The sequence below is a fragment of the Staurois parvus genome, unplaced genomic scaffold (assembly GCF_062004578.1).
Source record: "Staurois parvus isolate SC_StPar_1 unplaced genomic scaffold, SC_StPar_1.0 ptg000027l, whole genome shotgun sequence".
Classification (NCBI taxonomy): Eukaryota; Metazoa; Chordata; class Amphibia; order Anura; family Ranidae; genus Staurois; species Staurois parvus.
Window position 1 is genome coordinate 7609769 of NW_028317823.1, and position 22402 is coordinate 7632170.

The 22402-nt window shown below is 41.2% G+C and overlaps 1 long non-coding RNA gene across 1 annotated transcript in view; it reads left to right on the forward strand.

The window, feature by feature from the left end:
• The first annotated feature begins 4217 nt into the window (after nucleotides 1-4217).
• The window catches only part of LOC149471156 (uncharacterized), a 286796-nt gene continuing 268611 nt past the window's right edge, over nucleotides 4218-22402 (forward strand). The window contains exon 1 of the long non-coding RNA XR_016307273.1: nucleotides 4218-4732. This is a non-coding gene — a long non-coding RNA (uncharacterized LOC149471156). The remainder of the gene's footprint in view (nucleotides 4733-22402) is intronic.

Sequence of the window (22402 nt, forward strand, 5' to 3'; positions counted from 1 at the left end):
ATTCACATTAAGCTCCATCTAAATGCCAGTGTCCATTTTGTATGACTTTCTAGCTGTTTTGGTTGTCTGTTTTCCCTCTTCTCAAATTCTGGTTGGTGAGCTCACCCTAAGCACATCGTAGATTTACATTTTCCAAGACTTCAGCAGAACACAAGACTAGAACACTGCCTAGTACTGCACATGTGTCTGCCTAGTACTGCACATGTGTCTGCCTAGTACTGCACATGTGTCTGCCTAGTACTGCACATGTGTCTGCCTAGAACTGCACATGTGTCTGCCTAGTACTGCACGTGTCTGCCTAGTACTGCACATGTGTCTGCCTAGTACTGCACGTGTCTGCCTAGTACTGCACGTGTCTGTCTAGTACTGCACGTGTCTGCCTAGTACTGCACATGTGTCTGCCTAGGACTGCACATGTGCCTGAACTCAGAATGTGTCCCCTGAACACAGCACTAAGTGGAGGAGGAAGATTCAGTCTCAGTCTATTTCTAGCCTACTCCTATTAATCTGATCGATCTTGAATGGAGAAGAAGGGACCCTGCTCTCACCACCTGTACAGGCCCGTGTGTAGAGGATAGCCTCAGGTGTCATGCCGACCACACCACTGACGCGTTTCGCCCAGGGCAATAAGGGATCGTGGGGCCCCTGTGTCCTTGCCCAAACTCAAAAAAGCCTATGAAAAAGGTACCAGGGGCATCTCATGAGGCCCCCTACTGACCCGGGCCCTCGGGCAGTGCCTGAGTTTCCAAATGGTCAGTCCGCCCCTGGTTTTGCCCCATCCACCAGGGTGATTTCTCTGACACTTGGCTTCTGACTGGAACCACGACAACTCATGCTTCAGTACTTGATCGATCTTGAAGTTTGTAAACTTGCTTTGTAAAGATTTCCACATATTTGTTTCCTTGAATTCTGTGACACGCAGTCACTATGCCCTATGAGTAGGTCCTGCTGTGTCACACATTTCATAGAGCCTGCCTTCTGAACTACAGAGGTGCTGAGAGGAGGGGCTTCAGGAGACGGAGTCAGGGCAGCTGTCACTGCTTGCAGGCAGCAAGGTACTATGGGATATGTAGTCCTTAGAAATGGAGGAAAAGCTGCAAAGCATGCAGGGAATCCAAAAAGCTATGGGAAGAGATGGCCAGCAGGCAGGCAGAACTCTACTACATGAAAGGTGATTTTTTTAAGTGAGCTTATATTGGATTGTCAAATATAACTATTGTTTGTATTGCTATTACAATGCTCATGGTATAAATTAAAGTGAATGTTGTGCTTGTAGATTTCCTTTAAGCCTGGGTTCAAACTGATGTGGTGCGGCACACTGCATGTGATTCGCACAGGAACTGCACTCCTGTGCAAATCACATGCCATTTCTGTGGGGTGCAATTTGAGACATACATTTTTTATGGCTCAGATCCCACCGCATCCGCACCAAAATAGTGCAGGAGCCCTTTTTTTTGTCTGCACCAGAATTGGATGACATGGGTGTAATTCTGCACATCACACCTTGTTTTGCAAACCGTTTTCGGGATGTCGTTAATATACACACCTGCAGGGGTTCGCATGAATGGGGTGCGATCATGAGGCGGTGTGGAAATCGCACAGAAACCGGTGCAAATTCCGTACTACATCAGTATGAACCCGGGCTAAAGCACAAGGACATTTAGAGGCAGGGAAAGAAAAAAAGACGCTTGATGCCCCTAGAAGCAGCTGCAAACAATGCCCTGTGTGCATGAGGCCTTAAACCCAAAAATGTAATATTTTGCAGCTTACCAATCAGATGTGGTGGCTGCATTTGTTTTCTTTCGTTAGGCTTTTTTCACCTCTATTTTCACCTGTGATTTAGCCAGTAACACACCTCCCCAATCAGGGGGCACAGCAGCATTATCAGTCTGGGGGGAGGGGAGAGCTAGAGGGACTAGCAGATTTAGATACACTAACAAATTGAAGCCACACTCCAGCTAACACTTTAAAAGCAGTTACCCCTGGTTCACACTAGCCCCGCGACTGCGGGCTGGTTGTGGAGGCAGGAATCACACCTGTTTCAACACCCATAACCACCTGCAGCCTCATTGCGTTTCTCTTGCGAGACATAGGGCAATCGCAGATGCCGGAATCGCACGGAAACTGCAAGGTCAAAAGGACCATGCGGATGTGTTTTGGAAAAGGTGCATTCATCTTTTCCTTGCATGAAATGTGGGCAGAGCATCTCATTCAAATTAATGGGCTGCTGTGCCCACGCAAAAGCGGGCCACATGGCCTGCACTATTGTGAACTGGGCCTCACAGCAAACAATGTTTTCCTTTTTGGGATAAAGGTTTTACATAAATAAATAAAAGCTGATTGTTATAAGCATCCCTGCCAGTGGTAACTGCATACATTCTGCTGGAGAGCTTGTTCCTTTAAAAAAACAACAGACTTACTGGCTGGATCACCAGATGAAAATAGAAGAAAGAAAACCTAAAACAGAAAATGAATACAGCCATCACATCTAAGAATTGGTAAGATGCAATATAATAAATGTTTGTGATTAAGTTTAATACCACATTAAACCCAAAAGCAAAAATGTAATATATTGCAGCTTACCAATCATTAGATGTGGTGGCTGCATCAGTTTTCTTTCCTTAGACTTTTGTCATCTATTTTCTCCTCGTGATCTGGCCAGTATTACACCTCCTGTATTAGAGTGCCCTCACTCTGGATGAAGGAGCACAGGGTGGCACAGCAGACAACAGCTTTGTCAGTCTGGGGGGTAGGAGAGTGTTAGATGTACTAACAGATTTATATACACTAACAAATTGAAGCCAAACTCCAGCTAATACTTCATAAGCAGTTACAGCAACAGTTTTTTCCTTTTGGGATAAAGGATTTACATATATAAAACCTGATCGTTGTAAATACCCTTGTCAGTGTTAAATGGTTTGTCTTATCCCTGTAACTGCTACATGTGCAAGAAAGCTTGTTCTGTTGAAAAACAACAGACTTTCTGGCAGGATCACAGGTGAAAATAAACTAAAGAAAACTAATGGGTTCGAATCCCAACCATGGCACCACCTGCCTGGAGTCAAGGTTGACTCACTCCTGGCTCCAATTAGGAAAATGAATTCCAGAGTTTATCAAGACATTTTGCAGGAAAACGTACGACCATCTGTCCGCCAACTGAAGCTCCGCAGAGGATGGGTGATGCAACAGGACAATGACCCAAAGCATACAAGTAATTCAACAAAACAATGGCTGCAACAGCACAGAATACGCCTTCTGGAGTGGCCCAGTCAGAGTCCTGACCTCAACCCGATTGAAATGCTGTGGCATGACCTTAAGAGAGCGATTCACACCAGACATCCCAAGAATATTGCTACACTGAAACAGTTTTGTGAAGAGGAGTGGTCCAAAATGACTCCAGATCGTTGTGCAGGTCTGATCTGCAACTACAGGAAACGTTTGGTTGAGGTTATTGCTGCCAAAAGAGGGTCAACCAGTTATTATGTCCAAAGGTTCACATACTTTTTCCTCCCTGCACTGTGAATGTTTACATGTTATGTGCAATTAAACCATGGCAACATCTAATGTTTGTGTAGCATTATGTTCAGCAGACTGTGTTCTTCTATTGTTGTGACTTAGATGACGTTCAGAGCACATTTTATGCCCAATTCATGCAAAACTCCACGTAATCCCAAGGGGTTCACATACTTTTTCTTGCAACTGTATATGTAAAGATCTGTGTAAATTGACGGCGCTATATAAGTACCTGAAATAAATAAATAATAAATAATAATGCAGCCATCACGTCTAAGAAATGGTAAGCTGAAATATAATAAATGTTTACTTTTGGGTTTAATACCATTTTAAGTAAGGTACGCTGTTACATTTATTCTTTTTATTTCTGCATGAAAGCTTTAATTTATTTATTTCAGGTACTTATAGAGTGCCGTCAATTTACGCAGCACTTTACATATATATTGTACATGACACTTCAATTTGTTTTCTGTGTATTTATACAGTGCTTATATTTTGTGCTAAGCCATTTACATCAGTCCCTGCCCCCAGAAGAGCTCACAATCTAACTTCTCCACCACATTTATTCTTTCATTAAAAATAGATTCTAATTAACCTCCCAGTTTTATTTTTGGATTGAAAGAGAAACATGCAGCATCTATAGGAAACCCACACAAACACAAGGAAGCATGCAAGCTGCGTGCAGATACTGGCTTGCATGGCAATCAAACCACACACTGCAATGCAGGCAGACAGAACACTTTTCCACTTGTGTTGACAGGTGCCCTTTAACAACCATTCAGGAAAATACACAATATAATCCATTTCACATTTTCTCTCGGCTCTCCGACTGGCTCACACACTCACATCACTAGAGGCGGGTTTATCATCAGCCTACAAATGCTGAATACATGCAGCCAGCTTCAGTCTATCTGGTATGTGAACAAACCAGGCAGTGTGGGTACCGTGGACAGACGATGGGATTACAATGTAACCACTAACCAACTGTCGTTTTTCACGGTGGGCATCAGAACATCATAAGTTACCATCCACAAGCCATCAATCAGGCATTCCCTTGGAAGAGAACCTGTGTCTTTGCTGAGATCTTAATTGGAAGATTGGCACATCTGGAACTTTTGTCTTTACGTTGCTTTGGGTTGGAATTTTGGTGCAGCTATGCTGAAGAATCTGAGCAATATGTTGTCACTGATCATGCTACAGATAGCCACAGTGGCCACAGGTAAATGCAAATCTTTTCTTTTTGGTTTTAAAAGGATCTGAAAAGTTCTGATGAGATACAATTTTTAATACCTATTGTAGATGTTTGTGGAGGTATTCTGGGTCATCTAAGAAGCTTTCACTGTTCTGAAATTGTTAGATTATTTGGATAAGTAGTGAAACATCTTCAATATTACAGAACAAATCACGTTTAATGTGACAAATTCCTGGGTATAGTACTCCCTGACATTCTTTGTGCTGCACTTTACTTTCTTGTACTGTTCTGGAAAAACCTAAAAATCCGATAAATTCTTTGTGAAACAAATTGCTGGGTATACCTAAATTAGATGTTTCTGAAAGTATGTCAGGTCATCCAAGAAGCTTAGTTCTGAAATGGTTAAGCTACTTGGATAAGTCATGAAGCATCTTCGGTATTTTAGATGTTCGTAGTATTCCAAGTCATCCAAGAAGCTTCCTTAGTTCTGGAATTTTTAGGCTAACTGGATACGTCTTGTCACAACTTCAATGTTAAAGAACAAGTGCAGTTGAACGTGACAAATTAACACTAACTGTATCTATTTAGATGTTTGTGATTGCAAGAAGCTGTCAAAGTTCTCAAATGGTTAGGCAACTTAGATAGGTAGTGAAACATCTTAAGTGTTCATCCACTCCCTCATCGTATCACGACTCGACTACTGCAACTCCATCCTCACTGGCCTGCCTTGCCGCTGGCTATCCCCATTTCAGTCGATCCTGAATATGGCTGCCAGACTCATTCACCTTTCCAACCGCTCCGTTTCCGCCACCCCCCTCTGCCAATCCCTCCACTGGATCCGATTGCGCAACGGATCAAATTCAAAATCCTAACACTGACGTACAAATCTGTCCACCATACTGCCCCGAAGTACATCACTGACCTAATATCCAAGTACTGCTCAGTATGCACACTCCGCTTCTCACAAGACCTCCTTCTCTCTAGTTCCCTGGTCTCCTCCTCCCATGCCCGCCTCCAGGACTTCTCCAGGGTGTCACCCATCCTCTGGAACTCCCTGCCCCAACCCATCAGATTATCACCTACTCTCCTCTCCTTTAGGTGCACCCTGAAAACCCATCTTGTCAGGGAAGCCTACCCCACCCCCTGCTAACTTGCCAACCTCCTCCACTCATCCTACCACTCCATCCCCCACAGCTATCTCCTCCTGTGCCACCATCCCCTCCCTCCTAGATTGTAAGCTCGAAAGAGCAGGGCCCTCGATTCCCTCATGTTTTGCATTGTATTGGTATTGTTCTGTCACGTTCTGTCCCCCTTTGTAATGTACAGCGCTGAGCGAACTATTGGCGCTTTATAAATACTGTATAATAATAATAATAATGTTACAGAACAAGTCAAGTTGAATGTTCTACACTACTGGGTATAACCAATTTAGATGTTTCTGAAGGTGTTTCAGGTCATCCAAGAAGCTTTCATAGTTCTAAAATGGTCACGCTACTTGGATAAGTCATGAAGCATCTTCAGAATTACAGAACAAGTCCAGGTGAATGTGAAAAACTACTACCAGATATAGCCAATTTTGAAGTCCATGGTACTCCATGTCATCCAAGAAGCTTCCTCAGTTCTAGAATTGTTAGTGTTACTAAACGGAGGACCCTGCATTCACTATATCTGGTCTCCCACAGTACACATAACATGAACATGCAATTATTTTAGTAAATATACACTGCTAAATACCTTTTATCATCAGCAGTCTTGTGACTTCTATCAGTGTTCAGCAGAGCGCTGGTTACAGCTTGTAGGAGGAGTTTTCATTCTGCTCTAGGAGGATGCAGGACCTCTGTCTGGACAGCGTTGATTAGCCTTGTGCTGATCACATGCACTCCCAAGAAAAAAAAAAACAAAAACGTATCTAGCAATACATACCAAACTGAGCTTGTGCAGAGTGTCTCCACAGCATATGTCTTATCAGGAGATAAGCGGGGGACACTAAAAAAAGAAGGGGAGGATCAGGGAAGCAGGACCCCTGACTTCTGTCTGAACAGTGCCAATTAGCCTTGAGCTGATCACATGCACTCTCCCAAGAAAAAAAAAACCTCTCTAGCAATACACACCAAACTGAGCTTGTGCAGAGTGTCTCCACACTATATGACTTATCAGGAGATAAGAGGGCGACACTGGAAGAAGGGAAGGATCAGAGAAGTCAGGATCAAACAGTGTTTTTACACAATTCAGATGATTAACCCCTTAGGTTCCACAGTGAGTATAACAAACATGCGTTACTGCATATACAGACTGATTTTACTGTTGTGGGTTTAATAACACTTTAAGCTAATAGGATAAGTCTTGACACAACTTCAATATTAAAAGAACAAATCCAGATGAATGTGACAAATTGCTGCTAAATATGACCATTTAGGTGTTTGTGGTTGTAAGCTGTCTCAGTTCTGAAATGATTAAAGTGTATTTCTGGGATTAAAACCCTTTGAGGACCAAGGGACGTATTTGTCCCATGTTTTTAATTGCCTGTATCATTTGATTAAGAACTTAAAATACTTTTTTTTTTTTTGGTTTGAGTCAAAATATTAGTTCTTATCAACAAACGGATGTAGCTTTTTGCCAATTATTTCATGAAATGGCTTAGTTACAGCAACTGAAGTGTACGAACTTTAAAAACAAAAAATTGATTCGTTTGGCGTTCCGTAATCTTATGGTCCTCAAAGGGTTAAACGATGTAATCTTTAAACTGCTCTCACCTCCCTTCTAAATCCTATACTAACTACCTTGTAGAAGAAAGATGCTTATACTTACCTATGCTCAGGTTACTCGGTTCCAGTCACGTGATAGTTTCTCCTCTGAAAGATAGCAGTGGCTTCAGGGGAGAGGTGGGATCGCCGTCAGTGGATGTCCCATAGTAAGCATATGGGATATGTCACTGATCAGGCATTCCAGCCATCTTCTCCCCTGCAGCTGACACTGGCTGACACAGTGGAGATCACATGACTAGACTACAGCACCCTTAGAATAGGCAAGTGTAAGTATTTTTCTTCTACAGGATAGTTAGCATAGGTGCTAGGAGGAGGGTGGGAACAGTTCAAAGATTAGAATTACACTTTAAATTTCTTGGAAAAATATTAGAACATCTTCATTGTTATAGAACAATTCCACTTGAATGTGACAAACTAATAAGAGGTATAATCATTTTAATTCATGTCTGTGAAGGTATTCCAGGTCGTCCAAAAAGCTTTGCTAGTTCTGAAATGGTTAAGCTACTTGGGTAGGTATTAGAACGTCTTCAAAATACAGAACATGTTCAGCTGAATGTGATAAATTACTATTAGGTATAATCATTTTAGACGTCTGTGAAGGTATTCCAGGTCATCCAAAAAGCTTCTTCAGTTTTGGAATTGGTAAGCTAATTGGATAAGTGTCAATACAACGTCAATGTTAAAGAACAAGTCAAGTTGAATGTGACAAATTACTACTAAGTATGACCATCTAGATGTTTGTGATGGTAAAAAGCAGTCTCAGTTCTGAAATGGTATAAAGTGTAATCTTCAGTATAACAGAACATGTCCAATTGCATGTGACAAACTATACTATGTGTAACTATTTTAGATATTCATGGTATTTTGGTCATCCAAGTTCAGTTCTGAAATGGTTTGGATAGGAACTTCAGTATTAAAGATAAAGTCCAGTTGAATATGACAAAGTACTACTGGGTATAACTATTTGCATGTTTGCATAGGTATCCCAAGTCATCCAAGAAGCTTTCTCACTTCTGAAATGGTTAAGCTACTTGGATGAGTATTGAAACATCTTCAGTTTTACAGAACAAGTCCTGATGAATGTGACAAACTACTATTATTATTATACAGGATTCATATAGCGACTAGAGATGAGCAAATCAAACTTGGCGAAGTGGAATTCATTTCGAATATTAGGAAAAATTCGATTCGCACCGAATCCGAATTTTAGCAAACTTCGGATGCACGAATCGAATTTTCCCCAATCAGCCGGCAAAAAGTGTCACTGCAGAGAGCTCCGCTATTTCTGACAGTTCTCTGACAGTTCCTTCACATTTACAGCGGTTGAAACATTGTATCTATTTGTTTCCATTTAGGATACAGATGTTTTTATTCGGAAATAAATAGATACAATGTTTCAACCGCTGTAAATGTGAAGGAACTGTCAGAGAACTGTCAGAAATAGCGGAGCTCTCTGCAGATACACTTTTTGCTGTACTGGAATTCTTCTTCTTTTCATTCTTCTTCTTCTTCTTTTCATTCTTCTTCTTCTTTTCATTCTTCTTTTCATTCTTCTTCTTTTCATTCTTCTTCTTCTTCTTTTCATTCTTCTTCTTCTTCTTTTCATTCTCCTTCTTTTCATTCTTCTTCTTCTTTTCATTCTTCTTTTCATTCTTATTCTTCTTCTTTTCATTCTTCTTCTTCTTCTTTTCATTCTTCTTTTCATTCTTATTCTTCTTCTTTTCATTCTTCTTCTTCTTCTTTTCATTCTTCTTCTCATTCTTCCTTTCATTCTTCTTCTTCTTTTCATTCTTCTTCTTCTTCTTTTCATTCTTCTTCTTCTTCTTTTCATTCTTCTTTTCATTCTTCTTCTTCTTCTTTTCATTCTTCTTCTTCTTCTTTTCTTCTTCTTCTTTTCATTCTTCTTTTCATTCTTCTTCTTCTTCTTTTCATTCTTCTTCTTCTTCTTTTCATTCTTCTTTTCATTCTTCTCATTCTTCTTTTCATTCTTCTTTTCATTCTTCTTCTCATTCTTCTTTTCATTCTTCTTCTTCTTTTCATTCTTCTTCTTCTTCTTTTCATTCTTCTTTTCATTCTTCTTCTTCTTCTTTTCATTCTTCTTTTCATTCTTCTTCTTCTTCTTTTCATTCTTCTTCTTCTTTTCATTCTTCTCATTCTTCTTTTCATTCTTCTTCTTCTTCTTTTCATTCTTCTTCTTCTTCTTTTCATTCTTCTTCTTCTTTTCATTCTTCTTTTCATTCTTCTTCTTCTTCTTTTCATTCTTCTTTTCATTCTTCTTCTTCTTCTTTTCATTCTTCTTCTTCTTCTTTTCATTCTTCTTTTCATTTGTTTCCATTTAGGATACAGATGTTTTTATTCGGAAATAAATAGATACAATGTTTCAACCGCTGTAAATGTGAAGGAACTGTCAGAGAACTGTCAGAAATAGCGGAGCTCTCTGCAGATACACTTTTTGCTGTACTGGAATTCTTCTTCTTTTCATTCTTCTTCTTCTTTTCATTCTTCTTCTTCTTCTTTTCATTCTTCTTCTTCTTTTCATTCTTCTTTTCATTCTTCTTCTTCTTCTTTTCATTCTTCTTCTTCTTCTTTTCATTCTTCTTTTCATTCTTCTTCTTTTCATTCTTCTTCTTCTTCTTTTCATTCTTCTTCTTCTTCTTTTCATTCTTCTTTTCATTCTTATTCTTCTTCTTTTCATTCTTATTCTTCTTCTTTTCATTCTTCTTCTCATTCTTCCTTTCATTCTTCTTCTTCTTTTCATTCTTCTTCTTCTTCTTTTCATTCTTCTTTTCATTCTTCTTCTTCTTCTTTTCATTCTTCTTCTTCTTCTTTTCATTCTTCTTTTCATTCTTCTCATTCTTCTTTTCATTCTTCTTTTCATTCTTCTTCTCATTCTTCTTTTCATTCTTCTTTTCATTCTTCTTCTTCTTTTCATTCTTCTTCTTCTTCTTTTCATTCTTCTTTTCATTCTTCTTCTTCTTCTTTTCATTCTTCTTTTCATTCTTCTTCTTCTTCTTTTCATTCTTCTTCTTCTTTTCATTCTTCTTCTTCTTCTTTTCATTCTTCTTCTTCTTTTCATTCTTCTTTTCATTCTTCTTCTTCTTCTTTTCATTCTTCTTCTTCTTCTTTTCATTCTTCTTTTCATTCTTCTCATTCTTCTTTTCATTCTTCTTCTCATTCTTCTTTTCATTCTTCTTCTTCTTCTTTTCATTCTTCTTCTTCTTCTTTTCATTCTTCTTTTCATTCTTCTTCTTCTTCTTTTCATTCTTCTTCTTCTTCTTCTTTTCATTCTTCTTCTTCTTCTTTTCATTCTTCTTCTTCTTCTTTTCATTCTTCTTCTTCTTTTCATTCTTCTTTTCATTCTTCTTCTTTTCATTCTTCTTCTTCTTCTTTTCATTCTTCTTCTCCTTCTTTTCATTCTTCTTCTTCTTCTTTTCATTCTTCTTTTCATTCTTCTTCTTCTTTTCATTCTTCTTCTTCTTCTTTTCATTCTTCTTTTCATTCTTCTCATTCTTCTTTTCATTCTTCTTCTCATTCTTCTTTTCATTCTTCTTCTTCTTCTTTTCATTCTTCTTTTCATTCTTCTCATTCTTCTTTTCATTCTTCTTTTCATTCTTCTTCTCATTCTTCTTTTCATTCTTCTTCTTCTTCTTTTCATTCTTCTTCTTCTTCTTCTTTTCATTCTTCTTCTTCTTCTTTTCATTCTTCTTTTCATTCTTCTTCTTCTTCGTCGTGCCCCGTGACTGCCCAAATGAGTGAAGTGTGCGGTGATTCTAAGATCGACGGCACTCATCTGCATGTCATACTGACTGACAGTATTATTTCTCTTCCCCAGCAGACTCCAAGGGCATTTAAATTAAAGGTACAGTGTTCTGCACTAATATAAAGGCTCTCTGAAGCCTAGAAACCCTTTTAATAAGTTAAATTCGCAGCGAATAAATTCGCATCGAATCGAATTTCTCCCGCAAATTCGGCGAATCAGCCGAATCGAATTTTTGAATAATTCACTCATCTCTAATAGCGACAACAGTTTGCCCAGCGCTTTACAATATAGCGGGAGACAATACAGCAACAATACAGTTCAATACAAGAGGGTTAGGAGGGCCTGATCCTTGGAGCTTACAATCTAGGAGAGTTATAATCATGAAGATGTTTGTGAAGGTATTGAAGGTTCTTCAAGAAGCTTTCTAAGTTCTGAAATGGTTAGGCTACTGGAATAAGTTGTGAAGCAACTTCAATATTTTTGAGCAAGTCCGGCTGAATATGAAGAACTGCTGCTAGATATAACCATTTTGCAGGTTTGTGAAGGTATTCCAAGTTATCCAGGCAGCTTCCTTGTTCTAAAATACTACAAAACATGTCCAGTTGAATGTGATAAACTATTGCTAGGTATAACTATTTTAGATGTCCGTCTAATTCCAAGCAATCCAAGAAACTTCATCAGTCCTGGAATCGTTACGCTACTTGGACAGGTATTAAAACCTGCTCAATATTGAAGAACAAGTCTAGCTGAATGTGACAAACTACTACTAGATATAACCATTTTAGAGGTTTATAAAGATATTCCAGGTCATCCAAGAAGCTTCATCAGTTGCAAAATGGTTAATCTGCTTGGATAAGCAGTGATACATCTTCAATATTTAAGAACAGGTATGACAAATTACTACTACACATAACCATGTTGGAGATTTGTGAAGGTATTCCAGGTTACATAGTTAGTCTGGCTGAAAAAATACAAAAGTCCATCCAGTTTAAACATTAAAAAAAAAAAAAAAAAAAAGTTATAATCCTATACCCACAGTTGATCCAGTGGAAGGCAAAAAAAAAAAAACCCAGCCCAGCAAAGCATGATCCAATTTGCTCCTGCAGAGAAAAAAAATCCTTCCTGATCCCCCGAGAGGCAATTGGATATTCCCTGGATCAACTTTACCTATAAATGTTAGTATCCAGTTATATTCTGTGTATCTAAGAAAGAATCCAGGACTTTTTTAAAGCAATCCACTGAGCTGGCCAGAACCAAATCTTGAGGGAGTCTATTCCACATTGTCACAGCTCTTACTGTGAAGAAACCTTTCCATGTTTGAAAAGATGTAAAGAGTGCCCCCTTGTCCTCTGTGATGACCTCAGGGTGAATAGCTCTACACCGAGTTCACTATATGAACCACTGATGTATTTATACATGGTGATAATATCCCTCCTTATGTATTATACATGGTGATCATATCCCCCCTTATGTATTATACATGGAGATCATATCCCCCCTTATGTATTATACATGGAGATCATATCCCCCCTTATGTATTATACATGGAGATCATATCCCCCCTTATGTATTATACATGGTGATCATATCCCCCCTTATGTATTATACATGGAGATCATATCCCCCCCCCCTTATGTATTATACATGGTGATCATATCCCCCCTTATGTATTATACATGGAGATCATATCCCCCCTTATGTATTATACATGGAGATCATATCCCCCCTTATGTATTATACATGGAGATCATATCCCCCCTTATGTATTATACATGGTGATCATATCCCCCCTTATGTATTATACATGGTGATCATATCCCCCCTTATGTATTATACATGGAGATCATATCCCCCCTTATGTATTATACATGGAGATCATATCCCCCCTTATGTATTATACATGGAGATCAAATCCCCCCTTATGTATTATACATGGAGATCATATCCCCCCTTATGTATTATACATGGAGATCATATCCCTCCTTATGTATTATACATGTTGATCATATCCCCCCTTATGTATTATACATGGAGATCATATCCCCCCTTATGTATTATACATGGAGATCATATCCCCCCTTATGTATTATACATGGAGATCATATCCCCCATATGTATTATACATGGAGATCATATCCCCCCTTATGTATTATACATGGTGATCATATCCCTCCTTAATCTCCTCTTCTCAAGAGAGAATAAATTCAGTTCCTCTAATCTTTCCTCATAGCTGATCTCCTCCATGCCTCTTATCAGTTTGGTTGCCCTTCTCTGTACTTGCTCCAGTTCCCCAATGTTCTTTATATGACTTGGTGCCCAAAACTGAACTGTATATTCCAGGTATCCAAGCAGCTTCCTTAGTTCTGAAATGGTTAAGCTTCTTGGAACAATTGTGAAAGATCTTCAATATTACAAAACAAGTCCAACTGAATGTGATAAACTATTACTAGGTCTAACCATTTTAAAGGTTTTTTTTTCATTTGCTAGGAATTTTTAAGCACTTAGCTTTTAAATGAACTTTTATTTAAAAAAGAACCCCAGACGCCTATGGGTGTAGAATTTGGCAATTGCTGTGCAACTGCTCTCTGCATGACCCTGGCAGCTAGTTGTTGCTGAATTCCCCAAAGACTCAAAGACTCAAATTAGATTGACAACTAACTGACTGCCTGCAGCTGGGTGCACTGAGAGCAGGAGCGTGTAGGAGAAGGAGCGTGCAGGAGAAGGAGCGTGCAGGAGAAGGAGCGTGCAGGAGAAGGAGCGTGCCAGCTACTGAGGATTACACATAAAGATCTCTGAATCGGACATAATAAATACACTTGGCTCACCCCCAGCTAGAGATCTGTAAAACCTAGAGTTCTTTAAAAGAAACCCGATATGAGAGATACATGGGTTCTCACTGCTGGAAGCCCTAGATGCCCTGATATACCAATGGCTTTAATACTTTCAGTGTCACTGACCTGTAAAAAACATACCGATCGGGAGTTCTGTTTTCATTTTCCACTTGTTTGTTCTGGTTAAGCATCGGAGCATGATTAATAGGCAGTTAGTATTTGAATAGGAGGTCAGAAATGGAAATCACTGTATTCTTCTTCTAGTATTTGAGGGATTTTGGCTTCACTTGTTGCCAGGGGCGGACTGACAACTCATGGGGCCCCCGGACAATAGAGGATCATGGGGCCCCTGTGTCCTTCCCCAAACTCAAAAAAGCCTATGAGAAAGGTACCAGGGGCATCTCATGGGGCCCCCTACTGACCCAGGGCCCTCGGGCAGTGCCAGAGTTTCCAAATGGTCAGTTCACCCCTGCTTTTTGCACATTTAAGGTTGGGGGCTTGCAAATTCTGAAGCCAAAGGATTAGCACCTTTTTTATTTCTGTAATTGCAGTAAATATCTCTGTCCTTTTAGTTTATAAATTCCTTCCTTTACCATCTTAGGTAAAGTTACTTCTCCTATACCTGGTTTCATGCCATCACTCACTGTACTTGGGTCCCCATCATCATGCTGAGTGTATTATTTATACATGGTGTCAGGAAGGTTCCGTAGTTTGGCTTCAGTGCTCATTGCCTAAAGATTAATAGCAGACACCTCTCTGATTCCATCAATATAACACTGCTTCAGAAAACCTTGTGGTTTGGGACTGAATGGGTGGCTTTAAGTGGACCTCCAGACTTGAATAGGAGGCATTAGTAGAACCCTGAGTATAATAATATTAAAGTATATGTACACCCTTCACTTGTAAAACAACTCATTCAGTTTACAATAAAAATGAAAGACAAAACATTTGCGTATAGATATAATTAAAAACCTTTTTCCCGTTTTTATAACTGATCACATACCCTCTAAGCTCTTTATGCAACTAAGAACAGAGAACAGCTGGGGAAGAAGAAACAGCAGTACACTGATCTTCCCAGTGAATGAGTCTGAGGGGGGGAGCATGTCTGATAATTGGAGGAGAGCAGACGGAGTTCCCAGCTCAGCTATAGAGCTGACCACACTGTGCTCTCATGCCTAGTGTAGTCAGTTTTTAAAAGGAAAGCAGAGGGACTGGCAGGAACACCAGGGATTTCACACAAAGGAAGCAATACAAGGAGAACAGGATGCTTCTTTATTCAAGTACATGTTACAGCACGCACATATCAGGAATATGAAATGTTGGATTTACATAGTCCTTAAGCACTTCAGCTCCAGAGGACTGAGCCAGGTGCTAGTCCAGGCTTCTGGGTGGATTCCGACTTTTACCACTTGATGACCAGAAGGTTTTACCCTCTTCATGAGAAGGCCATTTTTTGCTATTCCGCACTGTACTGTTTTAGCTGGTAATTGCTCGGTCATGCAATTCTGTACCAAAACAAAATTTGTATCTTATTTTCACACAAATAGAGCTCTTTTGGTGGTATTGGATCACCACTGGGGTTTTAATTTTTTGTAAACACAATGAAAAATGAGTAAAAATGTTGAATTTTTTTTATTACTTTCTGCTATACAACATTTCCAATAAGAAAAATTTTGAAAAATCAAATTTCTTGTGAATCATTGGCTGGGACTTGCTGACAGGTTCTTGCTATGTACAATCAAGACGGGGGGGGGGTGTGTTTGGAAACCCGGAAGTAGGCAGCGACGTATCCGTATATTGCTTTGTATACAGTGCTCGCCCGTCCACAGTACAAAGTGATTATCCACTTTCCCGCCGCCCCATAGCAGATATACTGCTGCAGGGCAGCAGGGGTGCGCAAAATCATGTATATATACGTGATTTTGCATTTCTGGGTAGGGGGGGCGCACGCCCTACCCCACGCCACCATTCGCAGCTGTGGCTATAATTCACCGGGTCCCAGCCGTCAATTACCCGCCGGTACCTGGTGATTACCGAGCATCTCTAACTGGGATGAGGACTGTTTTGTTTACTAACAGTCCTCCTCCCTGTCAGCTCAGGCACACAGCTCTGGATGGCTGTGCACAACATAACAGAAAAGTCCGCTTATCTTCAGTATAAACATCATAAAGGAAACAAAGAAATGTAAAGTTCATATACGGGATTTACCCCAAGTTAGCACAATCCAACTCTGATTGTTTGGCAGCTTAAAGCAAGCGTGCAGCACTCAGCCAGGACTCTCAAACTTCTACTCTCCAAACTTAGCACTAGGAACTTCCTGCCTTATCTGCTGCTTCCTGGAGGCTGCTTAACTCCGTAGGGCCTGGAGTCCCCGTAAAGAGGAGTGGAGGTCATTCCAGATCTCCAAAATCCCAGGTTCCAAATAAGCTACTACTAAAGCCAAGAGGACTGAGAGTCAGTCCTCTCCTTTGTACAACTGTCCTGGAATCCCTCACCCTGCGCCAGTGAGCCCCTGAGTACATTTACCTATCCCCCTTAAAGGGACCATAATCCGAATATTGGTACTACATAACACCCATCCAGGACCCACTCTTGGTGTCCTGTACAGCAATATTTTACCTATTTTGGTAAAATATGAAAGATCCTGACAGCCAGTTGTTGCTGAATTTCTCATTCACTCATATTGACAACTAATTGACTGCCTGCAGTATGGTGTACTGAAAGCAGGAGTGTGCCAAATACTGAGGATTACACATAAAGGTCTATGATAATAATTACACTAACCTCACCCCCATCTAGAGATCTGTAAAACCTGGCGTTCCTCTTTAAAAGAAACCTGATAAGAGATACTGTACATGGGTTCTCACTGCTGGAAGCCCTAGCTGCCCTGGTGGGACTACTGGCTCTAATACAATCAAAGCCACTGACCTGAAAAAGCATACCATAAGGAGTTCTGTTTGCATGTACCATTTGCGTGGAAGTATTGGGGCATGATTAATAGGCAGTTAGTATTTTGAATAGGGGGTCAGCAATGGAAGCGACTGTACCAGTTTTTTAGTAAAACATGAAAGATGAGGCTGTACTGAGTAAATAGATACCCAACATGTCAAACCATAAAAATGCATGCGCCCCCGTAAAATGGCACCAAGCTTTAATACCTTGTTTTCCATAGTCAATGCTTTAAAAGCCACTGCAGGTCATCAGTTTAGAGCAGTGGTTCTCAACTTTCCTAATGCCGCAACCCTTTAATACAGTTCCTCATGTTATGGTGATCCCCACCCATAAAATTATTTTTGTTGCTACTTCATAACTGTAATTTTTCTACTATTATGAATCATAATGTAAATATCTGATATGCAGGATGTATTTTCATTGTTACAAATTGAACACAATTAAAGCATAGTGATTAATCACAAAAACAATATGTAATTATATATTATGAAATATTTATTTCTAATTACAAATAAATGACATTTTGTCTTGAAGCATGGTGTAGCATGGGTAACAGTCTTAATATAACAACAGTAAACCATTTACCCAGTAATTATAATTCATGTATTTTACCTCCAATACTGCTGCTTTCAACACAGTAGCTGCTTTTAACAGAGTAGCTGCTTTCAAAACAGTAGCTGCTTTCTACACTGTAGCTGCTCTTTACACATCAGTGACTGATCCACATAAGTACATTATGGCGCCAACCCTGTCACATACACCTGTATTTGTACGGGGTGTATGTGATGGGGTTGGCGCGATGATGTCATCATGCCGGGTACTCGTATGTGGGCGTATCTGCATGTGGGCGGACCGCCTGGAGACGAATAGGGGAGCGGTGTCTCAGTTCCTAAGACCATCGGAAATATGTGCTTTCCAATGGTCTTAGGCGACCCCTGTGAAAGGGACAGGTAGAGAACCGCTGGTTTAGAGTTAACCATGACTACTGGGCCTAGAATTATTGCTCTCACTTTGGCATGTATGGCCATATGTAATGTGTAGCGCAATTGATTTTTTTTTTGTGCGTAGGCACGCCCAACATTTTACATGTCACTAATGTGTACACCCATGTGAGGGCTGTGATTACATGCATCCCTGTGTAGGCATCCCAATTCTTGTCAATTGGAACACAGCTGGTGCACGGACATAGTTGCTGCTCCTAATCTGACATCTGTGTGGGTGCACAGCAGGAACGCAGACAGTGTGAGTCAAATTGCATGTTATATTGAGAGCAGTGTCTGGGCAGCCGCTGCTTCCCAATTGACATCAATGGGAATGCACAGAACACCTATGCATTCCCATGTGGGTAAACACAGCCTTGCATGGGTGTATGCTGTAGTATGCCCCATGTGAACGAGACCTTGCTATATTCTTTGTTTTTAGTTTTTAATTTTTTCACAACGTTATTGTTAATTTTGTTTCCTTTTCGTTGTTGTTGGTGGGGGGGGGGGGCTTTAGTGAAACATCACCATGATGTCTGTTTTTTATACAGAGAGAGAGAGACTGATGAGAGAGTCCTTAGTCCCTTTCACTGCAGTCCCAGCTGCATGGTAAATTAATGAATAAAATAGTTCTATAGAGACTCCTATTCATTCACAAACTGAAGCATAGTAAACACTATGCTTTAGTGATGAATGTACACAGCAGAGATCGGTACCGGTCACTCACTGTGTTTATTCAGGAAGGGGCAAATAAATATGACATGACCAGCCACCCCACTCTGCATCCTGACACTGATCTCCCGCCCTAGCAGAAGCTGGAGCCAGAGGGAGGGGGAGGAGAGGCGCCTGCCAGGAGGGCTGCAAGGAGGGGGCACCAGATATAGGTCTGCACTGAGGGGGCAGTACAGGATGGGGTTTGGTGTGCATTACGGAGGGGGAATATCATCTCCTCTATGGGTGCAATGTGTGAGGACGCAGTGGGCCCTATCCCCCTCATGACCAATGAGTAAGGCACACATTTCACCCATGGATGATACCTTCTGTGTGCAGCAGCCCCCCAATACTTACCTGAGCCCCATCAAGATCCAGCGATGTGCATGAGAGCCTTGACTCTCTGGGGACTCTCCCTCTCGATTGGCTGATATAGCAGCGGGAGCCATTGGCTGCTGCTATCAATCACACCCAGTTTGCCAATGAGAGGAGAGAGGGGGTGGGGTCAAGATGCGGCTCTGTGTGAAAATGAACATTCAGAGCAGCGGCTCAGGAGGCTAAAGTATTCATTGTTTACATCTGGTGAATTTAAGAGCTCGGTTTATGATATGATCCCACTTTTCTGTCAAACCTAACTTTGCTGTAAACGAAAACTGTCACATGTGAAGCAAAATTACAGTGTTACAAAAAAGTTAAAAGTTACATTTGCTTATGTTTTTAAATGGTCAATCCACCCAAAAATGATATTTTAGTTTTTGGGAATTTGAAGAGTTAAACTACTTGACCATTCTTATACAGCATCTTTCAGGGACTCTATTGATGAGGTCTCTGCACTGAGTTTATTTTATATTATGGAGAATGAAATCAGAAAAGCTGGAACATAAATGTGGGCAGGAGTACCCAAAACTCCCAGCTAGACAGGAACAGAGTTTGGAATTACAGCATGCCGCTGGGGTATCCAAGAGATAAAGGAAGCCTCAGCAGAAAACTGAGTTAAAGCCAAACTTGTTGTTAATTTAAAAAAATCAAATGCCCGGAAGTTATTAGAATAGAAAAAAGAAAATATCTCACTGCAATATTCACCTCCTTTCCAATGCTGCCCCCACACTCACCACTTTGCCATACAATTCTGCTCCTCTTCCAGGTTGAAAAACTCCCAGAATCATTCATTCTACAGTACATCCTGTGAGCCAAGGGTGTCAAAGATATGCCTCCTAAGGGTCTTCGTTTAAGTGCATCTATAGCCAAACCGTTTTTTTAGCTTTAGAGTGGGGAAGGATTGGAACTCCTGCCTGGGTTTACTGCCTTTGGTTTCCTCTAAGAAGAACTTTCCCCACCTAAGCTGTGCTGTTAGTGAGCGCAATGTAGTGGGGCTCATGTACCTAGAGCTGCTCTTCTGCTTAGTGACACCATGCTTACTACTAGCACATTAATCTTCCACCAAATGCCTGCACAGAACTGGTGACCACATTACTCAGCACAGCCAAAGGTCGAAGAACAGGACACCTAGCATATTGTATCTTAAGTAAGTAACCATTAACACCATTGCTGGAGCAAATAATTCTTCTTCTCTGACTAATCAAAGCGCTAACCGCCTATATACTGATACCAATGTAAGGAATTAGATTTGTCTTCCTCCCATTGACCCCAATGTAAGGATCCATCTCCCTCCCACTAACAACAGGAAAGGATCAATTTTCCTCCCACTGATACCAATGTAGGGATCAATATTCCTCCTAATGACACCAATGTATGTATCAGTCTGCTTCCCACTTACACCAATGCACGAATCAGTGTTCCTCCTCCTGATACCAATGTAAGGATTAGTCTTCCTTCCAACTATCACTAATAGAGATGAGCGAATCGAACATGACGAAGTGGAATTCGTTCCGAAGATTTGGAAAAATTCTATTCGCGACGAATCCGAAGATTAGCAAACTTCGGATGCACGAATCGAATTTTCCCAAAAATGGCGGCGACATGTGTGGCGACGGAGAAAATGGACAGAGAAGATGGGACGGGGATCTCTGGGAAGGCGCGCAGACAAGGCGCGCTGATCCATAATGCATTCATGACATGTGATCGCATTAGCCAATCAGCAGCCAGCCAGCACTGTGTAATGGTGGAGCTATAAATCGCGGCCATCTTAGAATTCTCCATTAGCCTCCGGTCATTCAAGAGAGACAGACCTGTGTGTATTAAGGGACAGAGTTAGGGCCACAGAGACTTTAGGGCCACAGAATCGTTACTCAGGGACACAGAATCAATACTCAGGGACACAGAATCGTTACTCAGGGACACAGAATCGTTACTCAGGGACACAGAATCGTTACTTAGGGCCACAGCTATCAAAGAATCGAAAATTTAAAGTGACATACACCCTTTTTTTTTTTGGTGGCTGTCGTGCACAGTTGGTGCTGCAGTTTGCCGATTGTGCAAAATAAACTGACTTTCTGCTTCACAACCACTATTGTACGTTCAAAGAGTTAAATCCATTTACACGCCGGCTGGCGGTAATATTTTTTGGGTGATTAGTGCATTCCAGTGACACAAACGTACAGTTTCCAGCCAACGGCAAGCTGCAATTGACCGATTGTGTACAATAAACTGACTTTCTGCTTCACAACCACTATTGTATGTTCAAAGAGTTAGATCCATTTACACGCCGGGTGGCGGTAATATTTTTTGGGTGATTAGTGCATTCCAGTGACATAAACGTACAGTTTCCAGCCAACGGCAAGCTGCAATTGACCGATTGTGCTAAATAAACTGACTTTCTGCTTCACAACCACTATTGTACGTTCAAAGAGTTAAATCCGGTTTTATTTTTGGGGTGCTTATTGAATTAAAGAGTATGTCAGACAACACGCAGAGGAGTGGCAGAGGAGGCAATGTTTCAGGAGTGAGCAGACGTGGCAGCAGAGGAAGGGGTCGAGGCAGCACTAGTCGCAGCCAGAGGCCAGTGCTCCCGGTGTCATCCAGCGGTCGTGTCTCCACCGACAACCCTGCCGTCATCGATTGGTTAACTCGGTCGTCTTCCTCTTCCCAGGTCACCTCTGACACCTACAGCCAACGGTCGGTGGGTACGTCAGACACAACCGTTAGTTGGCATGGCCCGGGAGCAAGCCCACTGAAATCACGTGTCCTCGACCTGCCCCTGTCCTTTGGTGTTCCCTCACCAAGCGAAGTATCGCATGCTGTGGGCTCAGCCCCACTGTACAGTGAGGAAGAGCTAACAGAGGGCGGTCAGGAACGGGGGGAGACATCCGCCTCTTCAGCAGCCAGGTGAAGAAGTACTGGCGAGGAGAGTGGCTCGGTAGCCGGTCTAGAGACAGGTCTGTCTCCTGACCCACATGCAGCCGAGGGGGCTAGTAGTGACGCGGAGACCCTAATTGATGATGATGAGGCTGATCGCACTTGGCAGCCTCGTCGTCATCAGGCTATTGCTTCCGCATCATCAGGAGAAGAGGGTGCCAGCTTGCCAGCGAGCAAAACAGTCGGTGGGTTGCCCAGGAGGCAGCAGGGTCGCAGCAGTGTGACTGCCCAAATGAGTGAAGTGTGCGGTGATTCTAAGATCGACGGCACTCATCTGCATGTCATACTGACTGACAGTATTATTTCTCTTCCCCAGCAGACTCCAAGGGCGTTTAAATTAAAGGTACAGTGTTCTGCACTAATATAAAGGCTCTCTGAAGCCT